Raw genomic sequence first — 14,839 nt, forward strand, 5'->3', positions numbered from 1 at the left:
TACAAAACAACAGGCAAGATTATTGTTTTGTAAACTTTAATTTTCAGGTTCTTAGAAATCAGACGGGAAGACAAAATATTTTGAACTGAGAAGTAGCAAGCATTTCCAGAATTTAATCTCCTCCAAACTTCCTCATGAGTGTCATTTTCATTTGTTATTGTTGTTCCCTGATATTTGAACTTTGTAACCCTTTCAAAGGACTTATTAGCCACCCTAAGATAATTTTGCCCGCCTGTCTGCTGATGACGAGATACTAACATGTACTTAGTTTTTTCTGAATTTACTTCTAGCCCCAATTGTCTACTAGCCTCTAGTAAAACTTCTACGTTCCTCTGTATTGTATTTATATCATCCCCCAATAAATTAACATCATCAGCATATGCCAATAGCTGATGTGTCCCGTTCAATTGCAAACCCTCCTGCCTATCTTGGACTTTCATGATGGCATATTCTAGTGCAAAGTTAAAGAGCAAGGAAGACAAAGCATCTCCTTGTTTTAGACGGTTCTTAACAAAGAATGACTCAGATACATATTTACCTACTCGAATTTTGCTACAGGTTTCATTTACGCACATTTTTATTAGACTCACCAGCTTCTTTGGTATACCAAATTCAATAAGAATATTATATAACACTTCTCTCTTCACAGAGTCATAGGCTTTTTTGAAATCTATAAATTAATGATGTATGGTCCCACCGAACTCCCATTTTTTCTCTAGTATCTGACGAATGCAAAAGATCTGATCAATCGTTGATCTGTTTCGTCTGAACCCACACTGATGATCCCCAATAATTTCATTCGCATATGGGGTTAATCTTGCCAAGAGAATGTTTGATAGAATTTTGTATGATGTTGATAGCAGAGAAATTCCTCGCTAATTAACACACTCAGTCTTGTCCCCCTTCTTGAGAATAGGAATAATTATGGATTCCTTCCATTGTTGTGGCATCTCTTCCTTATCCCAAATAAAATGAATAAGCTTATGGATCCTCACATGCAACCCTTTGCCACCTGCTTTAATTAACTCTGCTGGAATCTGATCAATTCCTGGAGATTTATAACTTTTCAACTTCCCAATGGCTAGTTCAGCTTCATCTAAAGTAGGTTCTGTCACTAACAGTTCGGCTGTATGCATTTTAATCTGTCTAATATCACCAGTATCATGAACATTTAAGAGCTCGCTAAAGATATTTTTCCACCTATTCACAATTTTTATTGGATCTGCAAGCAAATTGCCACTATCATCCTTTACCAAATTAGTCTGGGGTTGATATCCTTTCTTAAAGTTATGAATGCCTCTGTACAGGTCTCTGATGTTTTTTTCCTTATTATTTGTCTCAAGTTCAGCAATTTTGCCCTTCAGGTATTCCCTTTTCATATTCCTAAAGGTTCTACTAGCCTCACGTCTCACGTTACATAGATTATCCGCATTTGTTTTGTTTGGGTTCTGCAACCATTGAAATTTTGTTTGCTTCCTTCGATCTATTAATTTTGAACATTCTTCATCAAACCACGGTTTATTTTGCTTTCTCCTGTAGTATCCTAGTTTCTCTTTTGCTGAAATTTTGATGCAGTTTCTGACATTTTCCCACCCCCTGTCGATGTCCGCACTTTCATTATCCTCATTTGTTTCTAAAATTTGAAACCTATTCGAAATTTCAACTTGATATTGTTCCTTCGCCTCTCCCTCACTTAATTTTTTCAAATAAAATCTTTCTGTGGCGAAATTTTGCTTAGTTCGTCTACTTACTGAAAGCCGCTCCCTCACTTTTGCTACCACCAGATAATGATCAGTGTCGCAATCTGCTCCTCTGAAAGACCTCACTTCAATTAAATTTGTCTGCCTTCTATTATCTACTAAAACATGATCTATTTGATTGTGTGTTCTGCCATCTGGAGAAGTCCAAGTGTATTTATGAACATCACGGTGTGGAAATTTTGTACTTTTTACAATTAAATCTTTTGACGTAGCAAAGGTTACTGCTCTAACACCGTTATCATTACTAAGTGCATGGATACTCTCGCTGCCTCTTGTGGGTTTGAAGATATTCTCCCTCCCAATTTTTGCATTGAAATCTCCTAGAAGAATTTTCATGTGATACTTGCCAAATGTATCAAATACTGATTCCAATTCTTCATAAAGGCTATCCTTGATATCATCGCTTTTGTCCTCAGTTGGGGCATGAACATTAAGGACATTGATGTCCCCCAACGTCCTTCCAAAATTACGTAAGACAACCTGTCACTAACAAATTCTACTCTCTTAACTGCTGCCCTAATTCTGCTATGAACAAAAAAAACCGTCCCTAACTGATGATTCTCATTGCCCTTTCCATAGAAAAATGTAAAACTGTCCACTGAGATCGTGCCCTCCCCCTCCCATCGCATTTCCTGCACTGCCACTAAGTCTAACTTATAACTCTCTAATTCCATGCTCACTGATTTCAGTGCATCAGCCCTATAGAGGCTCCTAATGTTCCAAGTACCAAATCTCATGTCCTTTTTCAATTGCCGTGGTCGTGCCAAAGAGTCCGTCCTGATCCGAGGCTTGGTTGATTTTTTCGTAACACATCTTTTTTTTAAAGGTGAAAGGTTGTTAGCCTTACGCCCAACCCCCAACCTGGAGGACCAGGTTATCACTCTTAGTCTAGCGCATCTCCTTAGACCTATCCGGCTTGGGTGACCCTACCGTGAGCCGAAGCTCCGGCCGGCATAGCCCTAAGGGTCATTTGAGCACGCAAGCCTCCTCACCCGGCAAAGAAAACTGTGTTGGGATAAATTGTCGTTACAGACCTATTATTTCTATTTAAGGGGTGCAAAGGTGGTGCGGTAAACAGCTCTATTTGGGCCGGAGGATGCGAACTAGACTCCACACGTTTATTATTAATTCGCTCTGTTGTACATGCTTTTAAGCAGTTAGTGTGAAATGGTTTCTGCTCTCCGATTAGAAATCCTCTGTAAACTTTTGGTGTGCTGCATTTGTTGTGGGAATAAACATAGCTGGTCTGTGTCGAGTTTCAAACCGGAAAACAAGAGAGTGCAGATACGCGTACATTAGTAACAAGCAATTTCTAACACTGTAGTCTTGTTAATGTTAGTGCGTGTGAGTCATTGCCTTGCTAATGGAGGGTGTCACACTCAGAAAGTATATAGTCGTCCTGGGTGATATTACAACAAAGGACCAGTATTCATATCGTCTCACTAAACAAATTCCATAATTTTGAACAGAATTATTATTTTAATATCTGCTGTGGAACGAGATATATACACCAAAGCGATATCTTTAAAAGAAAATTAATTTCTAAGATTTGTAGTCCAGTTCGTATACGACACGAATTCATTTGCTAGCGAAGTAATTTAGATTTTGTTACAACAGAATCATTAAACTCTCGAAGACTTGAAAGTTTGAGCCTATGGTGCGTTGTTGTCGCAAATTGTTTTTTTTTTGACAAAATCCACCTTCCAAGATTAAATAAAATCAATACAAACCACAACATTTCGGAGATGGGATTCTATCTCCGTCTTCAGGTAGAACCTATTCTGTTTTGTCCAATCGATTGAGCTAATTGCTATCTCCGGATAGGATATCTTGGACGATATATAATGTCGAGAAAACAATTTTCTTCTCGAAAACTTGCACAAAATAAAACTCAAATAGCCACTTAAACCACTACTGTAATTCGAATAATATTTATAATTTCAGTTCCAACCACAAATAAATCACAACGAATCACCGTTACAAAAGTAAATTGGCTGTTCTTAAATACAAAGAGGAATAATAACATAGACAATCCTGTTGAATACTCACACGCCTCGAGTCCACTTAAGCGTACGCTTTATTGATGCCCGCATCATAAATCACACTGAAGAGATTAATACTGCAACTTTCCAGACTAATAGTACCACACACCTCCCCTTTACTAAGCCATTAACTAAGGAAGATACCTGGGTAAATTAAACCGCCTGTCTATACAAAATACTTATACCATCTCCACCTGTCAGTTCCACACAACAACAAATTGCCTACATCAGAACCAGCGTTTGTGCCGAGGCTTTGTAATCCTGGGGTCTCGGGTTCGGTTCCCGGCGGTGCCCGAATTTATAACTTGTGTTGGGCAAGACCGTGGTCTAGGCAACACGGAGTTTTCCTCCGTGGCATCCCAACAATTACTCCATTCACACACAGAAGAAGGCAATGGCAAACCACTTCTGGATCATCTGCCAAGAACGTATATGAACAGGTCCCAGTCCGAGAAAAGGATGGAAGGATCCTGTTCATATGGACCTGTCGTCAGACAGAACACTAAATAAATAAATGATGGCCACAGTGGTCTAGAGGTTAGAACGCTGGCCTTGTAATCCTGGGGTCTCGGGTTCGATTCCAGGCGGTGCCCGAATTTATAACTTGTGTTGGGCAAGGCCGTGGTCTAGGCAACACGGAGTTTTCCTCCGTGGCATCCCAATAATTACTCCATTCACACACAGAAGAAGGCAATGGCAAACCACTTCTGGATCATCTGCCAAGAACGTATATGAACAGGTCCCAGTCCGAGAAAAGGATGGAAGGATCCTGTTCATATGGACCTGTCGTCAGACAGAACACTAAATAAATAAAAACACCCAGTCTGTAAGACGTTATATTTTGCGTAACACAAACATCGGTCAGGTAGAATCTGAGAGCGCGTCTATAATGTATTCAGTTTCTTAAATCCACTGTTTCGTTGTCGAGAGGATAACGCACGTTTTAATATTTGGTACAAAGAAGACGTATTATAATGTGGAGCCACGGCAATCAATCAAAGGATTTTTGCAGTCTGATTATATTGGTGAGGTTTCAGGTTAGTAGTAGCGCCGTGTAGACTGCTAGAGGTTTATGGACCTATCAGAAGTGTTCTCTGCTACCATCACAACTCAGAAGACAATCATCTCCACATTATATCGAGTGCAGACCTTGAATAATTCAATGTATGTTTGCTCAACTGCAGAATCGTTTATGTGCCGGTAAAACCCCATTTTTTTGCAAAGTTGTCTCTGAAAGTGGCAGCCCTTTTCATTCTGTCTGTATTTGTAAGAAGTTGAATTATATTTATTCATAACACATTGAATGTTAAGGTGAAATGATTCTTGCAACAGTTATCGTTACCAGGCATTTTCAGAATAAAAGAGGCTGGTATGCCCAGGCGAAATCAGTGAGAACGTTAGGTTTTTCACAGGTAGATGACGCAGGAAATCCCAACGAGGAGGCCATGAAGCTGCAGATAGAGCAGCAGTTCACAGAGGACTGGAAGCAGGAACTCGCAGGGCAGGCGGTAACGAAGTGCATCGCCGATTGGAAAGCACAAACAGCAGGTGAGAGTCACGGCCCTTTTAATATTTTACATTTACATTTTACGGAAACACAAACTGCGTTGAATCTCTGTAGGATTTGAGGTTTTTATGAAGCTGAGTCTCAAGACTTCTGTCTTCTGGGTTGTTGTGCCGTGTAGTCTGGTCGATGTTAACCAACGTTTCAGAGATCATACTGCCTCCGTCATCAGAGTATGAAGATTTCTGTCTTCTGGTTTGTTGCGCCGTGTAGTCTGGTCGATGTTAACCAACGTTTCAGAGGTCATACTGCCTCCATCATCAGGTTCAACAACCCAGAAGACAACCATCTTCGCACAAAATCTTTTTACATCATTAAAGAAAATCGTTCCTTCTTTATATTCGGAGTTTCTCGAGGCAGACTATGGGTTTCAGTAATTCTCCTGAAATATTTCATACTTTTAAAAAGCCTAAGGTCACTTTTATCAAAAATCTTCTGTTGTATTATTTATATATTCTTCTTTTCGCTCGACATTTTATAACTTATAAAGTTGATGAAGCATCGTTAAATAAAGGAAAGAGCAAATTAATTTTCTAAAAAAATAGAAGCGCTTTCACATTTGGCCACTTTGAGGTTCATTGTGTCGTACTTCGAACAAGTAATTAATAACATAAGGAAAATTACAATGCTTATTACGTTATAACTGTACTGGGTTTCGTATCTTGTCTGCCACATTTATCATTCGATAAATTCGTGGAAGAAATCGAACAAATTTATTCTTTTATAGTGAGTAAATTTGGAGCAAAGGCAAAGTGAAATCTTTTCCGCTTCTTATGACAGAAGCCGCGCAACGATTGGGTAAATTATCAGGAATGTATATTAGTACCAAGATAGAGGAATAATTTCACTTCCTGCTATAAATGTTGATGAAATTATTGATATCTATTGAATACGTTCAAACTTTTTCACAGATTTCTGTAAGTCTACCTAGCCTAGCTACAACCATATTTAAAATAGGATCACAGAAACCCTGATGAAAATCACTATCATAGACTTCTAATATAAACATGATATAAGTAAGTAATAAAAATTATTTGTATTCTGAAATATATTTTTCCTTTAATATTAATTGCATGCGCTTTGTGGTATAACAGAATGTCATATTAAAATATATAATAAAATACAGGTCAATACACAAAACTTTATTAGGATGTTAAAAATTTAAAATTTAAATGTTAAAATTTTAAATTTTAAATTTGCGCTATTCATCTCAATAAGGATGTTACATTTGAGCGCTTTCATTCATTTTCCACAACATGTTTCGATGTAATACATCATCTTCAGGTGTTGTTGTTTAAGACTATTTTATATTTCAATGCATGCCTTTCAATAATTCATAATGCATTGAAATATAAAATAGTTTTAAACAACAACACCTGAAGATGATGTATTACATCGAAACATGTGGAAAATGAATGAAAGCGCTCAAATGTAACATCCTTATTGAAATGAATAGCACAAATTTAAAATTTAAAATTTTAACATTTAAATTTTAAATTTTTAACATCCTAATAAAGTTTTGTGTATTGACCTGTATTTTATTATATATTTTAATCAAAAACACAAACATGACGCATGTAAACCTTGAGAATGTCATATAACAGTCGTTATCCTACGACATCTTAAATTCTTGTCTTGGTTAAATTTAATAAATGTAATCTTGCGTTTTTATTCGACTTGGAATATATTTATTTGTTTTGTGTACTTATTTTTCCAGCCGCTAACCCCGGAGAGTGTAACCCCGCAGCCATTAGACTTATTCGCTGTTTTTGGATAAAGATCGAACTGGTACGTACATCAGTTACTTTCAAACCTAAACAAGATTTTAGCGAAATCATTAGTTCAGACTTGGTTCCTCACTGGTAGTTACAAGGCCGTAGAAGACAACATTGCCTTCCGCAACACCGTAATTCACAGCAGGATGAAAATTATTTGGACACTCACTTAAATCATTATTTGTTTTCAGAACTGTCCCCCAGAACACCAAATAAACAGTAAGTAGCTTCAATATCCCCTGTAATTAAAATAGACAATCTCTGGATGTAATGAAAGCTAGCAGTAGAATGCCGTGCTTTGCAGTGAATATTTTCTGTTAAATATTAATCGCCAAAAAATATATTTGCGTTAGAATTGATACAAACTGGATTCATTGAAAATAGTAAAAATCCATTAAACTTTAAATAACAGATTAGCATTTGTACCGGCCTGTATTAAGGAAGCTAAATAATTAAAAAACTTATTATCAATAATATACCTCAGTATATTCATGGGATTCTCAAATTGAATATCAAATGCGATCCTACATTTTAGAGCATTAAAACTGGTTTAATGTCGTAAAAGAATGTAATTATATTTCTGCCCACATATAATCAGAATATTTAGATAAAGTGTTGGACAATTTAATATAATATATACGTAAGAGACGATTTGAAAGATTTACGCATAGATGGGATAATAATATTAAAATATAATTTATGGAAATCATTTGGAGGTTCGAACTGGATTCATCTGTAGAATATATTGTGGTAACAGCAATGAAGCTTTGTGTTGTATGAAAAATGATGTGTTTCTTGATTAGCTGAAGCTAATAGCTTCTGAAACAGGCCTTTGATAAAATATTAACGTATGAATTTTTTTTCATTCATTTGTTTATATTACTTTCTTTTTGTTAAAGGTAAATTGTGCAATTTCATTCGGGATGAAGTAGAGAGGATGTACAATGAGGATTAAGGAAGACGGAGGAAAAATTGAAATGTTTCATTTTAATGAAACAACAAAGACACTCAAACTTAAAACTTCCTAAGTCTGTGCTGTATTGCATATCAATGAGCACAGAGGACATTTCATTTAAATGTACTTGCTACTGAATAAACGATAAACAATGTTGATCTCTGTCACTTAAAACCCACTTTTCGTGTGTGTGTGTGTGTATCGCTGTCTTGATACTTATATTTTAAATATGCCTTCCTTGTCCCTAACCGAACCTACTTAAGTTGGGCGAAACAAACTCTTCCTAGCCCTACTAGCTTTTCCCATTGAAAACTTGATTCATTGACATCTTCCTAATGCCCAACATTATATCCCGTTATAATACATGTTAAAGATGTAATTAAAGTATATTAATTTGAACACGAGAGAATCAATTAAGTATAATCTAATTCACTTTTTCTTACTTATATACGATCTTGTTAAATTAATGAATATTTTTTAATTAATGTAAACACATTGTGATGCAGGTAATGTTTCCCATGATGCAATTTATAGAATTATTTCACCGTCAATGCATATCAGACGTAGGAAATATATAAAAGTAATCAAAATAGTCGTAACTAAATAGTATTTTTAAAAATCTTCTGCATTAACAAGGTGCTGAGTAGAATGTTCAGACCTACGGAAGAGGAGAGAAGGAAAATTTGCTGGAGGACACTGAATACGAGGTGCGATCGGAAAGTTTCAAGACTGTGTCAATAGAGGGCGAACCGGATGTAGTACGAGGTTCTGCCGCTAGGGGGTGCGGCCTACATTCATAGTGAATCAGTGTGCCAGCCGGCATCATCGAATTAGCATTTGTTTCTTAGTTACGGGCGTTTAGGTAGTGCATTACACCGACCCTCCTGCGATTTCGGAATGGCGTGTGCATCAAATTTTGCCAAAGACTCGCCAAAATGGCTACGGAAACCTATGAAATGCTAAAGCAAGCATTTGGGGAGTCCGCAATGGGTCGTGCACAAACTTCTGTGTGGCATTCACGTTTTAAAAATGGCCGAACCTCTGTCGATGATGACGAGCGTTCTGGACGACCATCTTCGAGCACAACGCCCGAAAATGTTACGAAGATTCGGCAGGCCATTCACGAAGATCGACGTCGTACCATCAACGACTTGTGCGACATTGTTGGGATAGGCTATGGGACCTGTCAGCTGATTCTAAAGGAAGAACTCCACATGCGACGCATCCTGTCTGAGGACCAGAAGCAGAATCGACTTCTCGTTTGTCAGGAGCTCAAAGATCTTGCAAGAACCGATCCCAACATCCTTTCTAAGCTCCGTGTGACTTCTTCCTCTTCCCAAAGATGAAAATTCAGCTAAAGGGAAGGAGATTTGAGACGATAGAAGAGATTCAGGCAGAATCACAGATGGTGCTTGACAGGCTGACGAAGAAAGATTTCCAGGGATGCCTCCAGGCTTGGCAGCGGCGCTGGGATCGTTGTGTTCACTCCCAGGGGAACTACTTCGAGGGTGATGGATGAATTTAATACCTGAGATAAGTGTACGGGTTTTTATAGGCGCAGTCTAGAAACTTTTCGATCGCACCTCGTAATCATGAGTTTTATAATTTTTACACTTCACCCGCTATTAGATCACTGTAATATTATTTGGTGGAGAATTAGACGGTTGGAACGTGTAGCACGCACGGGAACTATGAAAAATGCTTATAAAAAATACTAAAATACCTGAGAGATTGAAATGACTTGAGGGCGTCGGAATAAATATGAGAATATTAAAATTAATCCAAAGTGAACAGAGCGTAAGATTGTAGATTGGTTTCAAATGGCTCAGACTGCCGTAAAGTGGCAGGAATTTGTGACCACGGTGAAGACAGTCAGATCCCACAGATGGCCGTAAGTTCTCGACAACTCAGAGAATTAAAGTGTGTTTGTTTTAGGTTTTAACGATTTAAAAATCATAATTTACATCCAAAAAGATGTGTCCGTCATATTATATCCGCCTTCAGTCACTCATTATCTCGATCTGTGTTCTGGGTTAATGCGAAATAAATGCATGCATCTGCTCTGGTAATCGATTCGGTCACGTTTTTAAGATTTATTTCCAATCATGTTTGTAAATATTCTGGAAACTGTACTCTATAGTATGAGTAAAAGTAAAGTACATGAAATTCTTTCAAGGTATTTGCTCAATATCAGGATGCATTAACAAACTTTGCGGTTTTTAACGTTACAGAAAATTATATATAGTTGTTATGTGTAACAGTTTTTTGTCATATTCTACGATACGTTTCAGTATTATTTTAATGATTGTCTTATTTTCATCCAATATATAAATATACCAGCTTTTCTCTTTGAGGTTTCACGTATGTTGTACCGAGACCTGATGCATACGAGGGTTAACCTAATAACTATTATTAACACACTGTTATTCTTATCTATTCTATAAGATATTTCATTAATGGTTTGAATCCTTTAATTCACAGACCAATATACGCAGCATTAACATCACTCCGACAATACGATTACATCAATGTTATATAATACAACAACAAATGTTGATACAATGTGAAAAATGAAGAAATGATACGAAAATTAAAAATTAATAATTGAATTAAGAGTTTATAACATACACCTGATGACGGCTCTATGAAAGCCGAAACATGTCGAGAATGTTCCATATGAAAATCGAGTACTCGATACGGAACAAAGGATAATATTTTAACCATTTAATTATCTTATATTACTTTATTGTGATTGACGGACAATTTTAATATATTTTAAAACTATTTATTTATTCTATTTAAAATTCTTCTTTAATTTCAGGTTTAATTCTGATGTTCAAACTTACACTTCATATTAAAACACAGACTTCGATTTTGTTATCACATTTAAACTGACTTTTCTTTGTCTTAAAAAGAACCTTACGATGTTTAACAAGTGTTAAAGTACATGGTACAAATGAAATTATCTTCAGCACATTAAATAATATCGAATAACAAAATTATGCAAAACTATCATTGTGTTAATTCACGTTAAGAGTACCTACATAACAATTATTTATTAAATTGCGTATTCAGATATATCTTGTTTCTATTATATTCGACCTTCAATTGAAGGACAACTCTAAGAGGGGATAATTTTTTACATCTGTCTAGTCTGTAACTAACAGCTTGAAATCTGCTGACGGACAAGGTCCAGCGAACACTGTCACACAGGAAACAACGTGCCTCGAAAATTGAAACATTTCCGGAAACTGTCTTATAGACACAGAAGTGGACGCAATATTTATATCTTATTTATAAGAAAATTTGTAAAGTTTCTACTATCACAAGTATATTATATACTACCAGATGGCACCGCAGTGGTGTGGTAAATGATACAAATCTTTGTCACATAGAAGAGAATCAGAGGAAAATTTCAGTCAGCGTTACAGTTGTGAAAAGGGGGTCTAAACACTTAAGAAGGATGCGATGGGTGGATCACGCAGCACGTGTAGAAGAGATGAAATGCGCATAGAATATTTACAACAAAAATCTGAAGGTCGAACCTAGGCAGAGATTGAAAATAATATTAAGAAAGACCTGAATAAAATACGAAGATGAGAAGCGTAGAGTAGAGACTGCACGAATTTATTCAAAAAAAAAATTCCGACAGAATGCTTCTTTCTGAAGTTGCTTGCTGAAGCTCATTTGATAAAACATTGGGTAAACCCCCGCTCACCCCCATGATATGAAATTTGGTAAAAACCGGTCAATAGTTGCGGGTATAAAAACGAGCAAGGGTATGACTAACATTCACGAGATTACTTCCTATTTTGTTTTTTTATATTAAGTTCCGGTATATTCGAAATGATGTTCAGGTCACGTTTGAATCAGATAATGTATTTGTATATTAGAATTTGTATTCAAAAATATGAATAAAGATACATGCACAAAAATTACGTAAATATGTAACATACGATATTGTATAGGCGTACAGGAGTAAAACATTCATTTACAAAAACGTTACACTGTAGTCACCATATTCCTATGAATCTTAATTCAGTGTGTCGTGTGGCACCATTAAACTCATTATATCCGAATAAAATAATATAATGCATTGCTATTAATCATTTCCGAAATTCATGTTATCGTGAAATTTAGGCTATATTTTATGATTTATTTTCATAGTACCCGTACGATGTTGTGAGTAATAGTCAGTATTTCGTGCGTTACAAACAAATATCAATTTAAGAGTCTAAATATAATTAGCAGATTTCGTCTTGAGAAGTTAATACAGTGTTTTACATGTAAGACAAAACCCTAAATACTACTACACATGAACACGTTCAACCACAAAACGACCAAAATAATATCAATATTAAATTCCTGCAGCTATCTACTTATCGCAGCTGTTGCATTGCTTGAAATCTTTACGATCGTAATTTGTTTTTTTAGCTCTGTAAGCAATTGTCACGGACAAAATTTTCCGTGTTCCAAAATTTTGGTTCCATTCGGAGTACCATTTTTTCATGAGGTACTACCTTTTCAGGAAACGCATTGATAAATATTTCACGAACGGCAGTAGACTACTTCGTCGAGAAGCAATGTCGGTAAAAGGAACTAAGGACGCACGTTCTGCTCGTTAGTTCACGATTTTCTCACCTGCGCATTTGGCGTGAGCAGCGGCCTACCAATAATGGTGGCCTTGCCTGGAGTGTGACGTTTAAGGTTAGGAGTCTATTTCACGTTCGTGGACCTCCGTCTTATTTTACTTTTGTATCGCAGTATGTAATTATTGTTAAGTTGCATTTTATATATACACGTTTCACTTTTACATTAATTATAAATATCACTTCGTTAAAGAAGACGAAATATTTCCACCAATGGCTGGAGACGACTAATAATACCTGATCAGAGTCAAAATGGATCTAGTTCACACCCTCGTAACCTATTTATAATTCAGTTAAATTAATTTTAGTCTTCATTTATTTACGTACCGACTTATCCATCCTTTTCTCGGACTGGGACCTGTTCATATACGTTCTTGGCAGATGATCCAGAAGTGGTTTGCCATTGCCTTCTTCTGTGTGTGAATGGAGTAATTGTTGGGATGCCACGGAGAAACCGGAGGAAAACTCCGTGTTGCCTAGAGCACGGCCTTGCCCAACACAAGTAATAAATTCGGGTACCGCCGAGAATCGAACCCGAGACCCCAAGATTACAATGCCAGCGTTATAACCGCTAGACCACCGTGACGGCGTTAAGAGATTATGAAGGAAAAATAAACAAATTAAATTCGTTGAAATTGTAAGTACTATAGTTATTATTAAATGAGACAGCAGGGAATTGAAGAACACCACTTTTGAAACGGGAATGACAGAATTTAAAACCGAGACAAACCTGAATATGGAACAGTTTATCAAGTTGATACATCCTGTTACGTGAGACATGGAGTTTTAAACACTCGATAACATCCGGATAATTACAGGTTAATAAATGATTGCAATAGGGGCTGCTGACTTTAGCTGGATGCGATATAGTTTATTGGCATTGGTATTCGTAAAAGAATTTTAAATGACAGAGGCTTATTAAAGCTTCGAAGCTAATAAGCAGAAATATACATATAATAAAGTCAGTAGAGGATTTACGAAGTTAATAATTATAGGGTATACACAAAAGAATGGTGCGGTTCCAAAAGTTAATAAAAAAATTATTTCTCACCTAACACGGGTATGTTGTGCCCGTGCAAGGTGAGAAATAATTTTTGTATTAGTTTTAACTATCTGACAAAATCTCGGAGAATTGCCTGTTGCATAGCATTTTGGACAAAGGCATTTAATTTTTTTAAATTTTGTAATATGACAACTTTTGATTATGGATTTTGAAATTTCAAAAAAATTTAAAATTTTAAAAATAGGGATGTTTACAAATTTGAAAATTTAGAAGTTTTAGAAATATTTAAACCTTTAAATGTTGTGGAATTATGAGTTTTAAAATTTTTGAAGTCATAAAAAATTTAAAATTATGAAAATCTCAGTATGTGGTTTGGGTTATTTCAGACTACGCTGTGTGAAGTCAGGTTAAATTTCAAGAGATTAGGATAGGATAGGTTAGGTTAGGTTAGGATACGTTAGGTTAGGTTAGGTTAGGTTAGGTTAGGTTAGGTTAGGTTAGGTTAGGTTAGGTTAGGTTAGGTTAGGTTAGGTTAGGTTAGGTTAGGTTAGGTTAGGTTAGGTTAGGTTAGGTTAGGTTAGGTTAGGTTAGGTTAGGTTAGGTTAGGTTAGGTTAGGTTAGGTTAGGTTAGGTTAGGTTAGGTTAGGTTAGGTTAGGTTAGGTTAGGTTAGGTTAGGTTAGGTTAGGTTAGGTTAGGTTAGGTTAGGTTAGGTTAGGTTAGGTTAGGTTAGGTTAGGTTAGGTTAGGTTAGGTTAGGTTAGGTTAGGTTAGGTTAGGTTGTCAGGTTAGGAGAGGGTAATTTAATTTATGCTTAGTTAACTGTGTTTATTTTCGATTAGGAAAGTTATGTGATGCATTGTTAGATATTTATTTTAGTTAGATTCTGTTAGGCAAGTTAGGTTGGTTGAGCTTAGGAGTAGTTACGTCAGTTTAGATCAGATTACGTCTGTCTAGCTTAAGTTAACTTATATTTCTTTTAAATCTCCGTAGAATAATTTGTATTTGTCTATTATGCAGCTTGTAACAAGCAGCTTGTTTTGTTCATACTATGGTCGGGAGTGTTCATGTTCTCCCTGTTAGCCTGGCTAACA

At 36.3% G+C, this 14,839-nt stretch overlaps 1 long non-coding RNA gene across 1 annotated transcript; it reads left to right on the forward strand.

Moving 5' to 3' along the window:
- The first annotated feature begins 5,193 nt into the window (after nucleotides 1–5,193).
- On the forward strand, nucleotides 5,194–8,252 carry LOC147873092 (uncharacterized). The gene is made up of 4 exons (XR_015536200.1): nucleotides 5,194–5,350; nucleotides 7,084–7,154; nucleotides 7,333–7,360; nucleotides 8,041–8,252. It is a non-coding gene; the product is annotated as an uncharacterized LOC147873092 (long non-coding RNA).
- Nucleotides 8,253–14,839: the final 6,587 nt, after the last annotated feature.

The sequence above is a fragment of the Zootermopsis nevadensis genome, unplaced genomic scaffold (assembly GCF_977971745.1).
Source record: "Zootermopsis nevadensis isolate Lab colony 2312 unplaced genomic scaffold, Znev_1.0 Znev_ptg000021l, whole genome shotgun sequence".
Taxonomy (NCBI): domain Eukaryota; kingdom Metazoa; phylum Arthropoda; class Insecta; order Blattodea; family Termopsidae; genus Zootermopsis; species Zootermopsis nevadensis.